Below are 7,495 nucleotides of genomic sequence, written 5' to 3'. Positions count from 1 at the left end.
ATTTTTTTTAGTTTCCACGGCAACACCGTTCATCAAAAAGCGATGCACAAATTTATGAGCCTTAGTTTAGTTGCTTTGTGTGCAAAGTTACATGTGTATATTGAAATCAGACCAAAACTATAGAAGTAGCATTACGAAAGCATTATACAGAAATTTCTATTTTTAGAAATCAGGACAATACAGTTCATCGAAATAAAAAAAAATCGATACACAGAATGCCAAATTATATTGAAATCAGACCAAACTTGTAAGAGTAGGAAAAAAAATTCAGACGGACGGACGACGGACGCATTATTATCGCCTAGGCTCTTAATGTCTCTGTCCAACAGAGCTAAAATTAGGAAAAGGCAACTCGGGGTGCCTTAATAAGGAGAAATGTTGTTGATAGAAGAATGACAGACGGATGGATAGACAGATAAAGTGATTATTAAATGACATTGGCAAATCCTTTTAAGGCTTTATTTATGTATATTTATCTTTTCAAGACCATACAAAAACGAATAGACGGGTCCGTGTCCTTTGAAAAGAATTGGGCTGACTATAAGGATGGTTTTGGTGCACCTGAGCAGAATGTTTGGATAGGTAAATTCGAATCTTTTATGCGCTGCAGATTTCTTTAAATGAACATTGTACTGTATTTTCAAATTTGACAGTAAATCATGATCTAGTTAGCTCACCTGCGCCGAAGGCTCAAGTGAGCTTTTCTGATCATATTTGTCCGTCGTCCGTCCGTCTGTCTATCTGTCTGTAAACTTTGACATTTTTGACTTCTTCTCAAGAAACACTGGGTCAATTTTGACCAAACTTGGCACAAAGCATCCTTGGGTAAAGGGAAATTTGAATTGTTAAAATGAAGGGCCAAGTCCCCTACCAAGGGGAGATAATTAAGAAAAGACAAAAATAAAGTGGGGTCATTAAAAAGCTTCCTCTCAATAATCACTAGACCAGAAAAGCTGAAACTTATTTGGAAGCATTCTGGGGTAGTGTAAATTCTAAGTTGTTCAAATCATGACCCCCGGGGGTAGAGCGGGGCCATAATTGGGATTCAAAGTTTTACACAGATATATGTATATTTTTTGAAAATCTTCTTCTCAAGAACCACTGGGCCAGAGAAGCTAAAACTTATGTAGAAGCATCCTGGGGTAGTTTAAATTCTTAATTCTTTAAATCATGACCCCCGTGGGTAGGGCGGGGCCACAATGTGGAATCAAAGTTTTACATAAAAATATTTAGGAAAAATCTTTGAAAATCTTCTCAAGATCACTGGGCCAGAAAAGCTGATACTTTTGTGCACATGAAGGCATTCTGGGGTAGTGTAGATTTCAAAATGTCTAAATTATGATCATTGGATAGGGTGGGGTCGCAATATGTATTACAAGGGGGAAATCTGGTCAAGAACAAAATGGTCAAAGCTTCTCAGGTGAGCGATGTGGCCAATAAGCCTCTTGTTTTTATGTCAGGATTCTTCTCTGGGTTCTGACTAGATGAAACATTCAAAGTATATTTGCTAACATGTCTTATATATTGAGGTGTTGAGGTTTAAGGGATTTAAAAGACCTTTTTTTTCTTTTCTTATCAAAATTATACAACTTTAAATAGAAATGGTAAACTGCATTTGAAAACTAGCAGAGACTATATTTTTGGCGGAATGGTGGCTTATGAAATATCTTCTTTACTGCCTCTCAAAATTACAATAGAGCAATTCATTAAGTTATAATTTTTCCACAATCGAAGATTTGGAGAAATTTTCAAATGTAAGTTAAATTAATAATAGGGACTAAACTTTAAAAATATATCAAATAAATATGATTTTTCAAACAAACTGACTTTGTTAGCTTTTAAACGCTTCCTATCAAAGCGCAGATTTGAGCCAAAAATCCATAAAAAGTATTTTTTCTCTCTTAGTAAACGATTAAAACTTTTTGGTTTTGTATCATTTTGTACATTTTTAAATCTACTTTATTATGAGTGAAAATAGGAAAAAGTACAGCTCCGTGTAAAAATCATGCAATATTAGAAATATGAGAAGAATCCTACATTAAACAAGATTGTAGAATTTCGACAATTCTTATTCACTGCTTGAAACTTAACCTTACAAATAATATATTTAATAAAAGAACAAATGCTTACTTTACAAGACTATTTTTTCCCCATAAAAACAACGATTCAATATCTACATTTGAAACGTAGTAACGGATAAGTTATGGATCATAAAGCATGCGAGTATTAAATACTTCTCCCCTGGACAATCAAATAATTACAACAATTAAATCCATACAGGAAATGACGTCATCCATCAGTTGACAAAGGGAAGGAACTCCTCTCTCTACGTTTCCATCACGCTATCGAATGGTACAACATTATATGAGTTGTACAATCAATTTTCTGTTTCTGATGAAGCAGACAAGTATCAGCTGTTTCTGGCGGGACCTGCTACGGGAAATTTAGGTAAGTGAAAAAAGGAACAAATCAGAGAGAGATAGAAGAAAGAGAGAGGAAAATAAATACAAATACTGGTCTTTATTAATATACATTTCACAGTGTCTTAAATAGATTGTTGAAAAAGAAAAAAAAACAAAAGTAACAAATAAAAGCAGCATAAGTTTTAAATCATCTGAGTTCACTTACTGAGTATCTCCTGTGGGATAAGGAGGTTAACCTACTTATAACCCCACTTATTCCTTCCTTGATATAGAAGAAACCAGCTTGTTTAACAATTATTCTGGCGGAAATCACAGTCCATGATGTTGAATCCTTTGTCTACGATATCCACATAATCTTTTTGATATAATAACTGGCTTTTTCCATTAATTCCCCTTGTATCAGGGCCCCTTCTTGGTTTTGTAGGCTACGACGTGTTTCATTTTTTTTCCCTCAGGTGTGGAAAATGGTCATGAATTCTATTCTTTTATACAGTGAGACACCCTTGACACCTGTTTCTCCTGGATTCTTGTCACAGAAATCTTGAAAAAAAGAAGATTTTTCTGTTTTCATATCACCCATTCTGCTTTTCATAGAGTAACCCGCAGGGTCTTCAATTTTCCGACAGGTTCTGTGATTTTAAAACATGCCGCTTTGTCCTTAGTCAGGTCAGATATGAGAAAAATCGACAACCTTTCCATTTCATCTACTCCAGATGATTATTCTAAGTTTTATAATAAATCATTAAGCCCTCCAGTGTTTTTGAACCGGTTACAGTAGCCAAGTGGTAGAGTATTCGCATGGTAATCGACAGGCTTTGGTTCGATTCTCATTCGCGGCACTGCAAGAAACCTAAGACGTAAACATAGGTAGGGACTGTCCCTTCGCTAAAAGCTCGGTATTAGAAGTGAAAGTCAAGTCTTTCGGATATGACCTTAAAAAAGTAGGTCCCGTGTCGCGGTAGATGTTGTCATGTTCAAAAATCCTCACAGATAAATTGACCCGAGTGCCATATGAGTGAAAAACGCGCTCGAGAGGGACGTTATACAACATACAATAAATCAATCTATTCGATCAGTCTTCTTTGTCGGTGAATGATGCATCACGGTATGACTAGGCATGATGGCACACATCGAGGAACGGAAATAGGCAATCCTATATTCTCTATCGTGAAAAATTCGTATGGACATATTGGTTATGATGACGCAGATGATTGATTTATTGTATATTGTTTAAAGTCCCTCTTGGGAATTTGTCACTCATATGGAGACGCCACCACTTGCCGGTGAAGAGCTTCAAATTTTGTCCTATACTCAGCTCTCAGGGCCATTGAGCAGGGAGGGATCTTTTTCGTGCCAGCACCTACTGCGACACGAGGCCTAGGTTTACACAGTCTCATCCGAAGGACCGGTCTCCACGTCCCACAGTTGGATTCAAACCCGCGACGTTACAATTGACTCCTTACTTCGCGACACAAGAGCAGACGCTCTAACCACTACACCACGCGGGCGACTGATGAAGAATTGTGCAAAGTACACCATTTTCTCTTTCAAAAATTTCTAGTGTAGGACTATGAGATCTGTTTGTATCAAGTAATCTTAACTAGCGTGCTAACTTTTCCACCCGACATTGAGATCGTGAATGTTTTTTTTCTTCTTTTTGTCGCGTTGTATAACCCAAGATTTTTTTCCACTTTGTATACAGGTCGTCTCCCTTAATGATCCGCTGTAATTCTTTCTCGTAAAAATTCCATCAAATTTCTCTCTCTTATTATCTTGCACAAGATACTCGTACGGATAGCGACCTGGGGTCTAGATGTTAAATGGTAAACAGTTCTGTGATCAAGTTTAGTGAATAACCTTTTTTCAATAGATGTTAGGCTTAACTGATGCGTACCCAATATATTTGTTAAAACTTAGATTAAGGAAACTATGTCATATTGGATTTCTCGTGTAAAGTTTTCCAGACTTTTAACACATTGAGGTATTAATTGTAGCTGAAGCTCTTTTGATACTGCGTTTTTAATGATGTTTGTTAGTGTTCACGTAATTTTATGAGACATTTGAATTTTGAAACCGTGCTTGCTTTGATTTACGTATTCGAGTGAAAGATCTTGAATGGATTTAAAGGCTTGTGAATTATTTGCCTTATTCTGATTTGCAGGACAGGACAATGGACTGTCCTTTTGAAAAATACCTTGTTAATAATATAATCAAATCATGTCTTGTCCCTGTCAGTAAGGGTTTTCAAGGGTGTGTACTATGTTAACCTCCCTACCACACAGGGATAAGTTCATTCAAGTTCAAAACCTCCCCAGCTTACAACTAATTATGTATCGATGATATCCGAAATATGAAGACTAAACTATCTCAATCGCGTTAAGAGAAGTCTGGCGTACTCTGGCAATGCATTTTACTTAAGTTAACCTAGACTTGGTGCTCCTGTACCAGGTCAACCTTTCAAATTATTGTATTTAACTATATATATATAAAATGTGTTCAACTAGTAACTTCTTTTATTGTGTTTGTTATATCTTACAAAATAATAAAATGTTTGACTGCGCATTTAAAGACAGAAGAACTCAAGTCCCGTATGTTTTGATGTATCTATTTAGAATATTACATCTGTAATTACCCTTTTTTAAAAGTTCTTCCCTTTCACATATATTCCCATTTAAACGATTTTGTTCCTTTTAAGCTCACCTAAGCCTACGGATCAAGTGAGCTTTTCTGATCAAAATTTGTCGGTTGTTGGAGATGTAAAATTTTCTCATTTTCATCTTCTTCTCAAGAACCACTGGGCCAATGTCAACTAAACTTGCTACAAAGTATCCTCGGGCAAAGGGGATTCAAGTTTGTTCAAACGAAGGATGATTATGAATCATGTAAAAGTAATGGCTTCTTTTTTAAACCTTCTCCAGAACAACTGGGCCAGAAAAGATGATACGCATGCGGAAGTATCCTCAGATAGTGGAGATTTAAGTTTGTTCAAATCATGACCCCTGGGGGTGGGGCGGGGCCACAATGACTGATCATATTTTTACATAGGAATATATTTGAAAAATAAAACTTTTCTTCTCCAGAACAATTGAGCCAGGAAATATCTTAAGATCAGGTTACTCCAGAACCTTTGTGCCAGGAAATATGAAACTCATGAGGAAGCATCCTCTAGGTGGTGTAAATTAAAAATGATTCAAATAATGGCCCTCCGAGGTAAGGGGTGGCCGTTATGGCTGATCAAAGTTGTACATAGTAATATGATATAGGAAAGATATTTTTACATAGACCCTTCAAGGTAGCTCAAATAATAGAAAATTCAATTCCCTCCACCCCAACAAGTAAACTTTTCAATACTGAGCTGATTTGTGCTTTTAAACTAGCCCATGTGCTCCGGTGAGCGATGCAGCCCATGGGCTTCTTGTCTTCTTTTACCATTGCACCGTATTATTAGGTTTAATCATATTATTTTGTATGACTGTTGTATTTAAGCAGTATTATTACCTATGTACCCGGCTTTAAATAAATTGTCTAATCTTTTAGGTAACACATCCAATATACACGTAATTTATTGACTTCAATCTTGGTGGAGACAATAAGTTTGTCATATTCTTCATTTTTATCTTACTTTAATTTGACAGGGGATGCAATGTTAAACCCTGTAAGAAATTCCAAAAGTCTGTCCGGGATGTCATTTAGCACCCCTGACAGAGACAACGACAGATTAACTATAAACTGTGCTTCTGAATGGAGAGCGGGGTGGTGGATGAATGGGTGTTACGACGCCTGTCTCAACGGTCCCTGGTCTGTGAAGGCATGGGACGAACCATGGTATCCTCTTATAACATACGGGACATCTGTGGCAGGGACGAAGATGCTGATAAAACGTCATTAAGTAAATATCAGTCATCGTTTATACGTACAGTTGTTTATAAGTACAGTATTTATATTATAAATGAGTACAGTATTTATTTAATTTATAAGTACAGTTAGTATATTATTTAAAAGCACAGTATTTATATTATTTATTTAAGTACAGTATGTATGTTATTTATAAATACAGTATTTATATTATTTATAAATGCAGTATTTATATTATTTATAAATACAGTATTTATATTATTTATATTAAGTATAATATTTAAATTATAAGTACAGCATTGATAATTGTGTTCTTTATATGTACAGTATTTATAAAAAAAATTATTCATCTATTCCCTCTTTATGCACATTGTATTTCTATTAAGTACCTTATCTACATTTAAATGTCCTTTAACGTTTAATATAATTTTGTGACCTTGGAATTTCATACAATTTTCGAAGGATGAAATAATTACATGTATGTTAATGATTAAACATTTCTAGAATGTATAATTCTCTATTTGATTATTAGTTCATGCTGAGCAAATTCGGATTCAAAGAAGAATTTCAAGCCCTGTGAATGAATGAGGACGCTGTTCTGCTTTTGTGTTAATCCGTGCATTCCTTTAACTTTGATATGATTATTGACAAACACGTAGTGTGCATTTTCAAAGGAGGATGTGGAGTTTGACAGAAATTGATTGAATGGCAAAAAAATAGAAATTGAAGACGGCTTGTTAAAAAATGAAAATATTCCAATTTCAAAAAATTAGGGGAATGTGTGAGTTCTGAGCATTTTAAGAAGATTGAAATGTTAAGAACTGATCTAACTGCAAGAAAATATGGGTTGGGGGTTAGACTCTATTTAAAAAAATGGAAAGGAGGGGTACTTTTTAAAATTAGAAATAAAAAGTAAAACGTTTTGGTTGACAAAAGTGGACAATCCCCTCCTCGATATTACGTCATTATAGATTACTTTTGTATGTTCTACATTGATGGATTTTTCCTTCTGCTATGAAGTGTTGTAACTAAACTGTAAACTAAAATTATATTTTGTTGTTTTCAAATACTAAAAGATATATAAACTGATAAAGCTGCAAACCTGTACTTTGTTGGTCTAAAATAAAAGAACACTTCTAGATGAATATATGCTACGACCTATAGGACAGATACAGATATTGGATCATTCTTAAGAAAAACCTTATCGTTACCCGTTC

The 7,495-nt window shown here is 35.0% G+C and overlaps 1 long non-coding RNA gene across 1 annotated transcript; it reads left to right on the top strand.

Moving 5' to 3' along the window:
* The first annotated feature begins 2,344 nt into the window (after positions 1 to 2,344).
* Positions 2,345 to 6,880, top strand: LOC134260633 (uncharacterized). The gene is made up of 3 exons (XR_009990589.1): positions 2,345 to 2,448; positions 6,059 to 6,312; positions 6,811 to 6,880. It is a non-coding gene; the product is annotated as an uncharacterized LOC134260633 (long non-coding RNA).
* Positions 6,881 to 7,495: the final 615 nt, after the last annotated feature.

Source organism: Saccostrea cucullata, unplaced genomic scaffold (genome assembly GCF_032062105.1).
Source record: "Saccostrea cucullata isolate Sc308-1 unplaced genomic scaffold, CSIRO_AGI_Scuc_v1 ctg14363, whole genome shotgun sequence".
NCBI classification, from domain to species: domain Eukaryota; kingdom Metazoa; phylum Mollusca; class Bivalvia; order Ostreida; family Ostreidae; genus Saccostrea; species Saccostrea cuccullata.
Note: the sequence above shows the minus strand (reverse complement) of the source record. Positions and strands in the feature narration are given on the sequence as shown.